The sequence below is a fragment of the Rhamphochromis longiceps genome, linkage group LG5, assembly GCF_057381845.1.
Source record: "Rhamphochromis longiceps isolate RC_006_pf linkage group LG5, R_longiceps_female_GT1.1, whole genome shotgun sequence".
In the NCBI taxonomy this organism is placed as follows: domain Eukaryota; kingdom Metazoa; phylum Chordata; class Actinopteri; order Cichliformes; family Cichlidae; genus Rhamphochromis; species Rhamphochromis longiceps.
This window is the reverse complement of record NC_140561.1, coordinates 39024082-39037017: the sequence shown is the minus strand read 5'-3', so window position 1 is coordinate 39037017 and position 12936 is coordinate 39024082.

The following is a 12936-nucleotide window of genomic DNA, read 5'->3' as shown; positions in this document are numbered from 1 at the left end:
TGTGTATTTATTTTGAGCTGACACCAATGAGAAAACACATGTCTGTTTATACACCTTGAGCTTTAGAAATCATAACTCCTATCATTTGGTTCTTAGTTCTTACTTGGTGGTACAAGCAAGAACTAACCCAACTAACATCAACTGTACCAACCTGATTCAAACCTGTTTTTAATATCTGTAATCAAACAAAATGATATATACATGACATATATAAGTATGATGGGCTGTCTGGACCAAAAATGCCAGGGCTGGTTTCTTTTTTGCCATGTCGGAGTTGCACAGCAGTTGCACAGCAGTTGCACAGCAATCAGCAGTTAAATTAACATGTCATTTGTCGATCTAGACGGAAAAAAGTTCTTCAAAATTAGTTTGAAAATTTAATGAACGATGCAAGCTGGTAGATTGGGAAACCAGCAGAACCATCATAGATACATTTATATTAATCATACGTACAATTCATCATAATATTAATATTACTACAGCTTTACTACTACTATATTTATAGTATAGTAGTATAGTTGCAGACTTTTATTTCCCCCATAAAGTTAGCTTAGTACTGTCAAACAGGAGCCGCCTTTATATGTTGAAATCCATGAGGCTCAGTTTACATTACTGAACTGTGCAAACAAAAGAAACCCGTCTCCTTCTAACTGATAAAAGCAGTTTTCTATAATACCTACAAACTGCTATTTTTGTCACGCAGTTTCAAGACTTCCTGTTAATCAAAGCGTGATATGATTCTCCACCACACACGCCATTTATTTCCTGTTTACCACCAATTAGAGGAAGCAACATACAAAGCGGAAGGAGCTGTTTAAGACAAAAAAAATGGACAGATTGAAAAGTGGGGCAGGAAGATTTTAGGTAACTTAAAACCGAAATTAATGAAAGATCACTGTAGACCAACAGACCGAGGAGGGAAAAAGACATCAGGAAACAAACTGCAGATAAATAATTCAGACTTCAAGATCTTAAACAAACATCCAAAACCAGATAATGAAGTTTCTGCTGCTACTCGTCCTCTCAATAACAACAGGTACAAACATTCATTTGCTAACACATTAACACTCAGAGTTTATCTGAATGTATAATATTATATATAACAAACATATTTTTGATGTGGTGTAATCTTTTTTAAGACCGCTTAACACTAAAGGGATGCAAACTGTATGTAGAAACAGTCTGACAGTGAACCTGAAGGAAATCCAGCTGCAAATAATAAAATACTCAGACTCACAAACTGAACAATAATTTTGAAAAGACAGTGTACAATATTTTAATTTACTTAAAAGTTTGCTGTCACATACACACAGTTGTGATAATCATAAACACACAATTAATGATGAATTTAAACATTTACATGTGGTGCAGGGACAATTCTTAATATGTGCAAATTTTATAAAAGTCATCATGTTAAACATATCACTGTGGTGCAAATATATTATTTCTGTGGGATAAGAAATACTAAATAATGCCTTTCATTCTTCTTCTTCACTTCATCTACTATCTAGTAAAAATCTAGTAATTTCTGTGACACAAATGTCTATCTTTAGTTTTTTTTATGTGAAAAAAATGGGTTCACAGTAAAAGAAAACAATCTCTGCATTAACAAACCATTTCTGTTTTATAATTATAGGACGTACATTTTTCTGTCACTTTTTTATTATTATTATTAATTATTTCTTACAATATAAGCTCAAATATTTGTGCTGACAGCATTTCTTTATTAGGTCCAGAAAAACTGAGACGTGCTGGACTGGAAGGGCAGTTTCACTTATGTCTGAACCATGAAATGATTACCAGAATATTTTTTTTTAACTGGAGCATTTATTAAACTTTCTGACAATTGAAGAAATACTTTAATTTGTATATTTGCTAATTCTGGCATTTTTTTCTGTTTATTACTTAAAAATGTATTATGCACATTTTTTTGTTTTAGATTTTTCAAGAGGACTCACACTGATGATATAGAAGTCACAAAATCTCACATATCAAACGTGAGACACTATAGAGGTTAAGATCAAACCGGACTGCGTGTGGCTGACAGTGTAAAATGAGAATGAGATTCCTTTTGGAGAACATGATGTAATATAACAGTTTCTTTGATTTGCAGGTTGTGAGGTCAGCTTTGGAATGAAAGCATGTCACCAAGGATGGTTTCAAGACACCTGCAAATATCCTGAAATAAATAAATCACATCAAGACAATGATATAGTCGATTCCAATGAAACAACCATTCAAAGCTCTGAGAAAGATGTGTGGGAAACTGAAGGCAGATTTTACCATGATACAAATAGGAAAAATCACCAGGCAGCCATTAAAGACCTTAAAGATAAGTGTAAATTAAACCGAAGATCAAACTCGACTGACAGAAAAGACGAGGAACCAGAACCTGGTAAGAAATGTAGCACGTCTATCATTATTATTATTACTAGTAGTAGTAGTATTATTATAAAAATGAACTGGATCATGAGAGACCTAAGAGATCTATTCCCCATGTATTTCAAATCATTGCCAAAAGACTTAGGAAAATTAATTTGAACATGAAAGAAGCATTCCAAGTCCTCATAAGATGACAAATATTTGATTTCACTGTTTTGTTTACAGAGCTTGAGAGCTGCCAACGAACACTGAATCTCATTTTGTACAAAAAAACATGTGACTCTCCTGGAGATGATTACATGTCTGGGTTCACGTTTTTCTGCAGAAAGAACAATTTCACCTGTGAAGATATTTTATTAACAAATCATCCTCAAAAGTCGAAAGGATTAATTATTCTCACCAGCCATGGCTTTAGCGCCTCTATCAGTCATGTGTCCCGATGGGATACTGGTGTCTACTGGTGCGCAGTGGTATCAAATAAGGGAAGATTTTCACTCAAACAAGTAAAAATTAACCTCTTAACCCCAGCGCCCCTATGTGAGTATTACGCATTTTCAGCTTCTGAGTTTCAAATACACAAAAACAAGTCTCAAATATATCATGTTTTTCTTTTTTTCTATTTTCTACTCCTATAGATGCAATAAAGAAATCAGCCACTGTTGGACAGACCGTCACCTATTGGTGTAAATACAAACAGGATATCTCCTCACTTAAAAAAATTTTCTGTAAGGGAGACGAGCCATCTATATGTAAGCCTCTCATAAACAACATAAACAGGTTTTCTATGAATGATAACCATAGAAAGAATAACCTTACTATAACAATGAGAGAAATAACATTAGATGACAGTGGGACATACTGGTGTGGAGCAGAAAGACCCGACAACCAAACAAGCAACGTTTTCTTTGGCAGATTGTTCCTGACTGTAGGTGAGTCACGATTTTTATATTATTTCAAATTATAATAATTCCGTAAGGACTATCAACAAAATGAGTCACTTTGAGATGTACAGTAAACCACAAAAGGAGTTCCATGACAGGAATTCTTAAAACATATTTAAACTTAGTTTCTAACGTAAAAAGCTAAAGTTTGCCCAAACATGAAAGATGGATGTGTCCACTGACCTGTCATCTGTTTCTTTCTAAACTTTTTAAAAGTCTGAATGTTTGGATTTTGGACACCGTCAGGTTGTTTTTTGGAACCAGAGGTGATCATACTTACATAATATGATGGAGTGCAAAATTATTAGTTAATTCTAGCAAGCTGCAATTTTGAACTATATGACTGCAACACACAAATATCTGTTCATCAATGCTGAGAAGGACTATAATGCTATAAATGTACTAATGAAATAGCGCAAATGTGGATGATCTGCACCACACAAAAGGTGCTGCAGTCACAGCAGCTGCTAACTGTGAGAAATCCAATTATTATTTTAAAAAGAGTTACCCGCATACAGCTGATGTGAAGAAAGGGATTTTTAGTAGCAGCCGTCCCTGTTTTAAGACCGGATGTACAGTTGTACATTTCCCGTAACTTTATTTTGCAGTCAGCTGCTACTGTGAAGACGGACTCCAAAATCATGTCCAAAATACAAAGAGCAGAAGGTGGGAACAATCACCATTGCTGTGTCATAAAAAATCTAATGATCAATTTTGATGTTTGAAGAGTGTGCAATCGATTGTTTGTTTACACCACTCAACAAAAGCAGAACTGCATTACAGAATCAGAAGACACATCGTCCACATTCAGAAGCACATCTCTGTATAGTGACAGTTATTATGATTTAAACAGGCAAATGTTCAGCATTCAAACTACAGGTGAACAATAGTCAAACCAGATGTTTCCCCCGTTATGTCGATATCAGCTAGTCAAGTACACACCTACACAGCATGTTAACAAACCGTGAAAAAAAGCCACACAAAAAATGAACGATTGCTGGTAAGGGTTTTACACATTAGTATTTACAAAGGGTATGTTGTGACTTACCTTCAAAATTACAGCGGTCCTTCACTATAACATGGTTCACCTTTTGCGGCCTCGCTATTTCGCTGATTTTTATTAGTGCACTTTTGCATTTTTATTTTTTTTACAGTGCATTGTGTTCTGCTTCCTAATCAGTTGTAGATCATTGTCGATCTCCTCCGTGCCGTCTCTCCTGTACAGAATCGCTACATCGATCGCTAGCAGTGTGACTCTGAAGTGCAATACTGTATGTTTGTAAGTTTCCCCCCAATAAACACAATGCCGACGAAACGTTTTTCAAAGGCACCTGCGGTAGCATCCAAAAGGCAGAGGAAGCGCAAAAAGTTGGACTTCTGATTCATTAGTGTTGAATTCTCTCGCAGCTGCTCTATTCCCATGCTCTGGACCTGAAAACTGGGTTTGATCTTTGGTTTCATTCAATAATACTGGACTTATCTTTCTACAAAGGTTTGAACCTTGAGAGAAATGTAAATTGCTGTTGATTCATTCATTTGGTTGACTTGTTTTGGGAAACCTGACCGTAAACAAGGCATGAATATCGCACTGGAAACAAAGCGCTATACAGTTTTCCCACCGGAAGCAGCATATGCTAAGGTGCACATAGTCTATTAGAGGAACTATAGATTGTGTTAGTTCCACATTGGCATCATTTATTATCCCCAAAGTTTGCTGCTTGATCAACACACTTAGTCTTGATTTTAAACCACATGGTCGTTCTCTAAGTGGAGTGACTGAAATAAATAATTGTTTGTTCTCACTACGAACATGATAAACTGATTTCCAACCAAGACCCATTCCTGTAAAAAGTCAGTTCTGTTATCATAACTCTAACAGCAACACAGCTCAGCAGTAGCATGTACAGCTGCTGCTGTTTTTGTTTTCATTTCCTGCACCTCCTGTAACCCACAGAAATGCAATAGCAGGAAATTATCAGCCACAACTGAAATCGCTGACATCGCTTCAGTTTTGAAATTCTTTTTTTAAATCTTTGTCTTCTGTCATTTAAAATGTAGTTTAAATTAACCTCATCAAGTTCACATTTTTCAGGGTAATGCAACACTGACAACGACACTTCCTATTCATAAAACATTGTCTATTTTTTCAGCGACACTGGTTTGACACAGTGTAGTTTGCGGACTTCTTCAGTGGTTTTCATTACATTGTAGGCTCCCTGATAGTCAACAATTTCCAAGATATTGGGTTTTCTTTCTTTTGTTTTTAATTTAAGGTGATTCTTTAAGTGGCTCCATGGTGCAATACTTTACAAATGCATCTAAAACACAAAAGATTCTCAGTTCATGAGTGGGAGGAGACACAAACTGCAGGGTTACATCAGCAAGGGTGTCTGGTATAATAACTCAAGACATGCCAAATCAAATATCTGAAATGTATTTAAAAGTTGTTTTTTTAAAGTTTTAAAAGCAAAAAAAATGTTTAGCAGTAGAACTCAATGATATAGGTTTTTATTTCATATGTTTCACTTATAGAAAAGAAAAGGCTTTAATGACGAGGACTGTCTCTTGTTGTTCAAGGCGAGTCTTTCATGCAAAATTTCAGGGTACAACATAAAAGCACACAAACTGTCACAAAGCATCTTTGTACTGAGTTGAGCAAAAGCTTTTTTAGCATTATAAATCACCGTGCATTTTAGTAGTCATTCATGTTGCTGTACCTAGAGTGCTGTGTGGAAGTCTGAGGTAACACACACACACACAACTTTTTTGTAACTATTGTGTAAACCTCAGAAAAAAGCAATCAGGATCATTAATCAAGCTGGATTTAGAGACCACACTAATGTTCTACTTTTAAAGACTAAAATCATGAAGTTCATGGAATTCATAAAATATAAAACTGCCAAATTATATACATGTATAATTATGATATGTTATGTTATGTTACTCTGTTATGTACAGAGGATGTTGTTTTCCACAGAGAATAACCTGGGGCGAAATCTGAAGACTTAATGTTAACAGTTAAAACCTGTTGTGTGTCCATTTGTGGAGTAAAACTGTGGAACATTGGGTTTTTTTTATTTTAAAACCTGCTTTTAGAAAAAGAAGAAATTAATGAAATTGATGACTGATTGTATACATTATTATGCAAATTCATATCAGATTCCTATCTAGCGTTATATTTATACATAGATTTTTCATTTCTTTTTCCTCTTATTTTGTGTGTGGGGTGAGTGTTTACAAGCACTGAGGGGAAGTGGGGGTAATGATGAATATCAAATCAAATTAAATCACTTTTAGTGTCACATCACATGTGCAGGTACACTGGTACAGTACATGTGAGTGAAATTCTTGTGTGCGAGCTTCACAAGCAACAGAGGTGTGCAAAAATACAATAACATAAGAACAAGCAAAATATAAGAATGGCTAAATCTGAGAGTTATATGAATAAATATATGTACAATATAAGACTGTATATGCCTTACTGAATGTGTATACTAAATATGTATATTTACGTGTCTGTATATGTGTGTGTGTGTGTGTGTGTGTGTGTGTGTGTGTGTGTGTGTGTGTGTGTGTGTGTGTGTGTGTGTGTGTGTGTGTGTGTGTGTGTAATTTTACAAATTAAATAGAGTAAACAATAAAATAAAATATATAAAATACACAGAGGTTGGTAGTAGGATATTGAGCAAAACAAGTGGCATTAATGTACAGTATGGAGTGCATAATGTTGAAGTTCCAGTAGTGAAGGCGAGGTGTCTATGAAGTGTTCAGCAGTCTGATTGCCTGATGGAAAAAGCTTTCTCTCAGTCTGCTGGTTCGGGATCGGATACTGAATATGGTGAATTGATAGCGTGTTCAACATCGGGTAGGAAGTATGTACATACATGTTGTCTGTGAAGGTTCTCAGTCATCCAGGTCATCGTAGTCAAAGGAGCTTGCAAAGAAAAGCGTCTGGACTTCTTTAAGTTACTTGAAGACGTTTCACCTCTCATCCGAGAAGCTTCTTCAGTTCTAAGGTCAAATGGTGGAGAGTCCCAGATTTAAACCTAGTGGGAGTAACCCCCCACAGAGGGACAAAAGGACCCCCTGATGATCCTCTAATCGCCTGAGCCAAGGTGTGGAATTGGGTGTGGGTCCCAATCAGCCAGAGTTTCGGGTGGGTTCATTGTGAAACCTGGCCCCACCTTATCATGCGAATTCCTGAGATCAGATGACCCAGGATGTGAGTGGGCGTTAAGGCGTCTGGGAAGGGATCTCAAAACTGGATTATAGATGGCAGAGAGTTGGTGTCGTAAACCCCGCCTCTGTTCAAAGATGGTCGCTCACAGTGGACATAGATGGCTTCTTTCACTCCTCTTTCAAACCATCTGTCCTCTCTGTCCAAAATGTGAACATTGGCATCCTCGAAAGAGTGTCCTTTATCCTTAAGATGCAGATGGACTGCTGAGTCTTGTCCTGTGGAGGTGGCTCTTCTGTGTTGTGCCATGCGCTTGTGAAGTGGCTGTTTGGTCTCTCCAATGTAGAGGTCTGGGCATTCCTCGCTGCACTGTACAGCATACACCACATTGTTAAGTCTGTGTTTTGGCGTTTTATCTTTCGGGTGAACCAGTTTTTTTGCTGCTCAGACAAAAAACTGGTGAAGATGAAGTCCAGATGCTTTTCTTTGCAAGCTCCTTTGACTACATACATGTTCCTACTCCATAATTGAGTGGGTATTTGATGCCCTTTATATTTTGTTTATTTTGTGTTAGTAAGTGTATACATTTGTCATGAGCAAGATGGCCCCTGTTTGTTTACTTTTCATGTTGTGCTAGTGTCTTTGCTACACTTTTGTCCAGCGCACTTCGCATTTATGATCTCCATGCGTTATTGGCAATCAAATCTGCTATGGATAATTTTCAGAGTCAACGAAACAAGGTTGTTTTCCCACCGCCGCTTGAGCGCGGCGCAGCACCCGGTTTACCTCCATTCTTGCTGGTCAGCTCTTTTTTGCTTCCAAGGCCTCATCGGAGGAAGCAGAGAACTTGGTCTTCAGGGGCTTACTCTTGGGCTGCTGCTGGTAAGATACGCCAGAAACTTGTTGGAGCTGGATTAATCCCCACGACTCCCTGTGTTTACCATCCGGGCTGTCACCTGAAAGCATGGAAAGCCACGGCTCATTGCAGTAGGAACCCTGATTTGCTGTGTGGCTTACCACATTGTGCGGACTCTACCCCTGTCCCGGTGGGATGCAAAAAGTGAATTGATGCCCGCTCAATTGCCAACAAGTCTTATATTTTAAATGACTTGTTCTGTGCAAAGAAGCTTGACTTCATGTTTATGAGACGTGGCAACGTGAGAATGAAGTCTCACGTCTTTTAGAGCTTTGTCCCGCAGACTGTTCATTTCTCTGTGCACCTCTGATATCTGGACGAGGAGGTGGAACAGCTGTAATTTTTAAAAAGACATTTTTATGCCAGATGATCTCTTTGAGCTGTTACAATTCTTTCGAGATGATCATGATAAAAATTGGAAGAGATTAGCCCCTCTACGGTATCTTAATTTATCGTCCACCTGGGTCTGCTGCAGCTTTTCTTTCAGACTTGCAAGAACTTTTAACTTCCACTATTAAACTGGTCATGGTCATCATTGTTTGAGACTTCAACATTCATGCAGAGGACTCATCAAATAGTACAACTAAGGAATTCCTGAGCATCATGCACTCTTTTAATTTTGTTCAGCATGTATCAGGCCCTACTCACACTGCATGGCATACTCTGGACTTGGTCTTCACTTATGGCATTTCCCTTGACCAGTTGGATTTAAATGACGTCGTTTTTAGCGATCATAAGACAGTCTCTTTTGATGTATCTGTCAACTCAGAGTCTCTTCCACAAGGGTTTATTAGGCGCAGGCGTTTTATTGATGACTTTTATTTCTAAATGTTCTCCCTTTTTTGATTTTAAGACTTCTTTTGACGATGTTGAGCTCCACATTAACTCTTTTAATGAACACTATCTTGCCATTCTCCATCAGGTTGCTCCTTTTGAAACTAGGCATTGTTCTGTTCGGTCCCGTACACCCTGGTTAAATAATCAATCTTGTGGTCTTCGACGCTCCTGTCAGAAAGCAGAGCGTCTCTGGAAGTTCACTGGTCTGGTTGTCCATCGTGAGCAATTCAAAGATCTTCTTCACTTATAAAACGAGTCTGTGAAAAGGCTAGATCCTCTTATTTCAATAATCTTATAAATCGTCATAAGAATAACTCAAGAATTCTATTTGATACCATCAACAGTATTGTTTCTCCTCCAACTCAGCATGCTCAGTTACTTTCTGATTAAGATTGTAATACTTTTCTCCATCACTTTGTAAATAAGGTGATGGACTTGAGATCCAAAATCTCCTAAAGTGCCTCCCCTTATGAAGATGCCCCTCGGTGTCCTGGGTCATGTACTTCCTTTTCTCCAATCACACTTAATGATTTAATTACAGTGATAGGTAAAATGAAATCCTCACCATTACTTCCCTTTGTCCTGTCTGGGACTCTCAGCAGCATTGGTCCCACATTGCTATCCGTCATCAACAGCACACTGAGGCAAGGTTGTGTTCCATCCTATTTTAAACATGCTGAGGTAACTCCTCTATTGAAAAAACAGCTCTACTAGTAATTACCAGCCTATTTCAAAATTGCCATTTTTAAGCAAATTACTGTAAAGAAATGTAGAAAATCTGTTCAGGTCCTTAGTATGCAGATTATAGATTGCTGACCCTTTTCAGTCTGGCTTTCAAAAGCATCACTCCACTGAGACGGCTCTCTTAAGGGTCTATAATGATTTATTAATGGCTTCTGATGCAGGGGATTGTTCTGTGATCATTTTGCTTGACCTCAGTGCAGCCTTTGATACCATCCATCCATCCATTCGCTTCCACTTATCCTTGTCAGGGCGCTGGAGCCTATCCCAGCTGTCATAGGGCGAGAGGCGGGGTACACTCTGGACAGTTCGCATGTCTGTCGCAGTGCTAACACACAGGGATAGACAATCATTCGCACTCACATTCGCTCCTGCATTTTCACCTATAGGCAATTTAGATTTTTCAATTAACCTATCCCCACAAAGTGCATGTCTTTGGACTGTGGGAGGAAGCCGGAGTACCCGGAGGGAACCCACGCTGTGAGGTAACAGTGCTAACCACCATGCTGCCTTTGATACCATTGACCATAAAATTCTACTTAACAAGTTGAAGGTTTTGGCTGGCCTATCTGGATCTGCCTGGTTTTCTTCCTAATTATCAGATAGGACCTTTTCTGTTAGGACTGACAGGTTTACCTCTAACATTACCCCCCTAACCTGTGGGGTTCCACAGGGTTCAGTTTTGGGTCTATTATGATTTTCTTTTTATATTCTTCCTTTAGCTGGCATAATTCAATCTTATTATGTCTATGCCGATGACATTCAGCTGCATATGTCCTTTAAGCCTCACCAGCTGGGTAGGCTGTCCACCTTAGTCCAGTGTTTAACTCAAATCTCTGATTGGCTTTCTAACAATTACCTTATTTTAAACAAAAATAAAACAGAGACCATGACTGTAGCTCCTTAAGAACTACAGTCTAAAATCAGTCAAGTTATTGCCTCTTTCTTTCCTTCTGCCAAGTCAAATATTCGAAATCTTGGAGTAAGCTTTGATTCTTCTCTGGACCTCCTTCCTGCTTCTTTCATTTAAGGAACATTTCTAAACTCCAACATATGGGTTCCTCAGCTGAATTATAAAACATTGTTCATGTATTTGTGTCATCGTGTTTAGATTATTGTAGCGCCCTGTTTACCAGCTTGGACAAATCATCTCTTTCTCGCCTCTAAGCTATACAAAATGCAGCGGCCAGGCTACTACCATGCTCTAGCAAGCGTGCTCACATTACCCCCATTTTATATTATTTACATTGGCTCCAAATAGATTTTAGAATTCGTTTTAAAATTCTTGTTTTAACATAGAGCACTAAATGGCCATGCCCCAGATTATTTATCCAAGCTTCTTATAAAAGCACACAGCCCCACTCCCCCCCATCATCCTGACTGACACCCCCATCACCTCTGTGGACTCATTCCGCTTCCTGGGTACCACCATCACCCAGGACCTGAAGTGGGAGCCCACCATCACCTCCGTCATCAAGAAAGCCCAGCAGAGGATGTACTTCCTGAGGCAGCTGAAGAAATTCAACCTGCCAACACGGACGATGATGCAGTTCTACACTGCAATCATCGAGTCCATCCTCACCTCCTCCATCACCGTGTGGTACGCTGGAGCCACTATCAGGGACAAACAGAGACTGCAGCGTGTTGTGCGCTCTGCTGAGAAGGTGATTGGCTGCAGACTCCCATCTCTGCAGGACCTGTACACCTCCAGGACATTGCGGCGTGCAGCCCAGATCTCAGCTGACCCTTCTCACCCTGGACACAGTCTGTTTGACCTGCTCCCCTCAGGTAGGAGGCTCCGGTCCATTCGCACCAGAACCTCTCGCCATAAGAACAGTTTCTTCCCCTCTGCTGTTGGACACATGAACAATAACCATATGACTGTTCCCACCACTAACTCATGACCCTACGCTGTGTTCACTGCATCATTCCATGTTTGGCACTGATCACCACCTGCACTCATGTATATATCTTTCTACGTAACACTCTTAATTCTTATTCTCATGTATATATCTCATGTATAGCTCATGCACATATCTTTCTACGTAGCACTTTTAATTCTTATTCTTACTTTTATTTTTTCATGTCTATTTAAGCGCAACTTATGACACTATGTTTGCACTGAAGCACCGCAGCAATTTCCTGATGTTGTAAACCTGCTCAACATTTGGCAATAAACCCCTTTCTGATTCTGATTCTGATTCTGAAAATACACCACTGCCTGTTGTCTTTGGTTCCAGGCTCAGAGTTTGTTGGTTGTTCCCCGAACACGACTGAACATTGCATATGCATTTATATTTGATTTGTTTGTCTTATATGAAGAAAATAAAACGTTTTTCCTCATGAACAGATGCAAACACAGCACCTGATGCAGCTTCTAAAAGTCATGGTAAGAGATTACACTTAATGTTTTAATTCTTGTTTGTCACTACGAACATGATAAACTGAGTTCCAACCAAGACCCATTCCATACATTTAATGTTTTAAAACTGTTGCTGAACACGAGTGAGGTGAAGATGTTCACGAGGTTTAAAAAGAACAGTTTCATTTAAATTTCTCTACAGTCTCAAATAAAATTACACAAGCGTCCACAGTCTGGGAGATAAAGCCATGCTGACTTTTTGTTTGCCTTCATTTCCTCAGATGTAGGGATTGTTGTGATCGTCTGTGTCACTTTGCTGCTGCTGCTGCTGCTGCTGGTGTTTGTGATAGTCTTGATCCTTATCTACAAACGTAAGTACATTTTATTATTCATTTGTGGAGCACAGAACGACCATCACTTCCTTCCCTGTGTTTTGTACATATGATGTCTAAAATCCCACAGCAGACAGGATGATGTTAGCAGCTTCTATTCATTTTTATTTGCTTTTTGAAATTGATATTTTAATATGTAAATACTACATTATCAATGAAACTCTTACAGTTCTTTCTTTAAAGGTCAT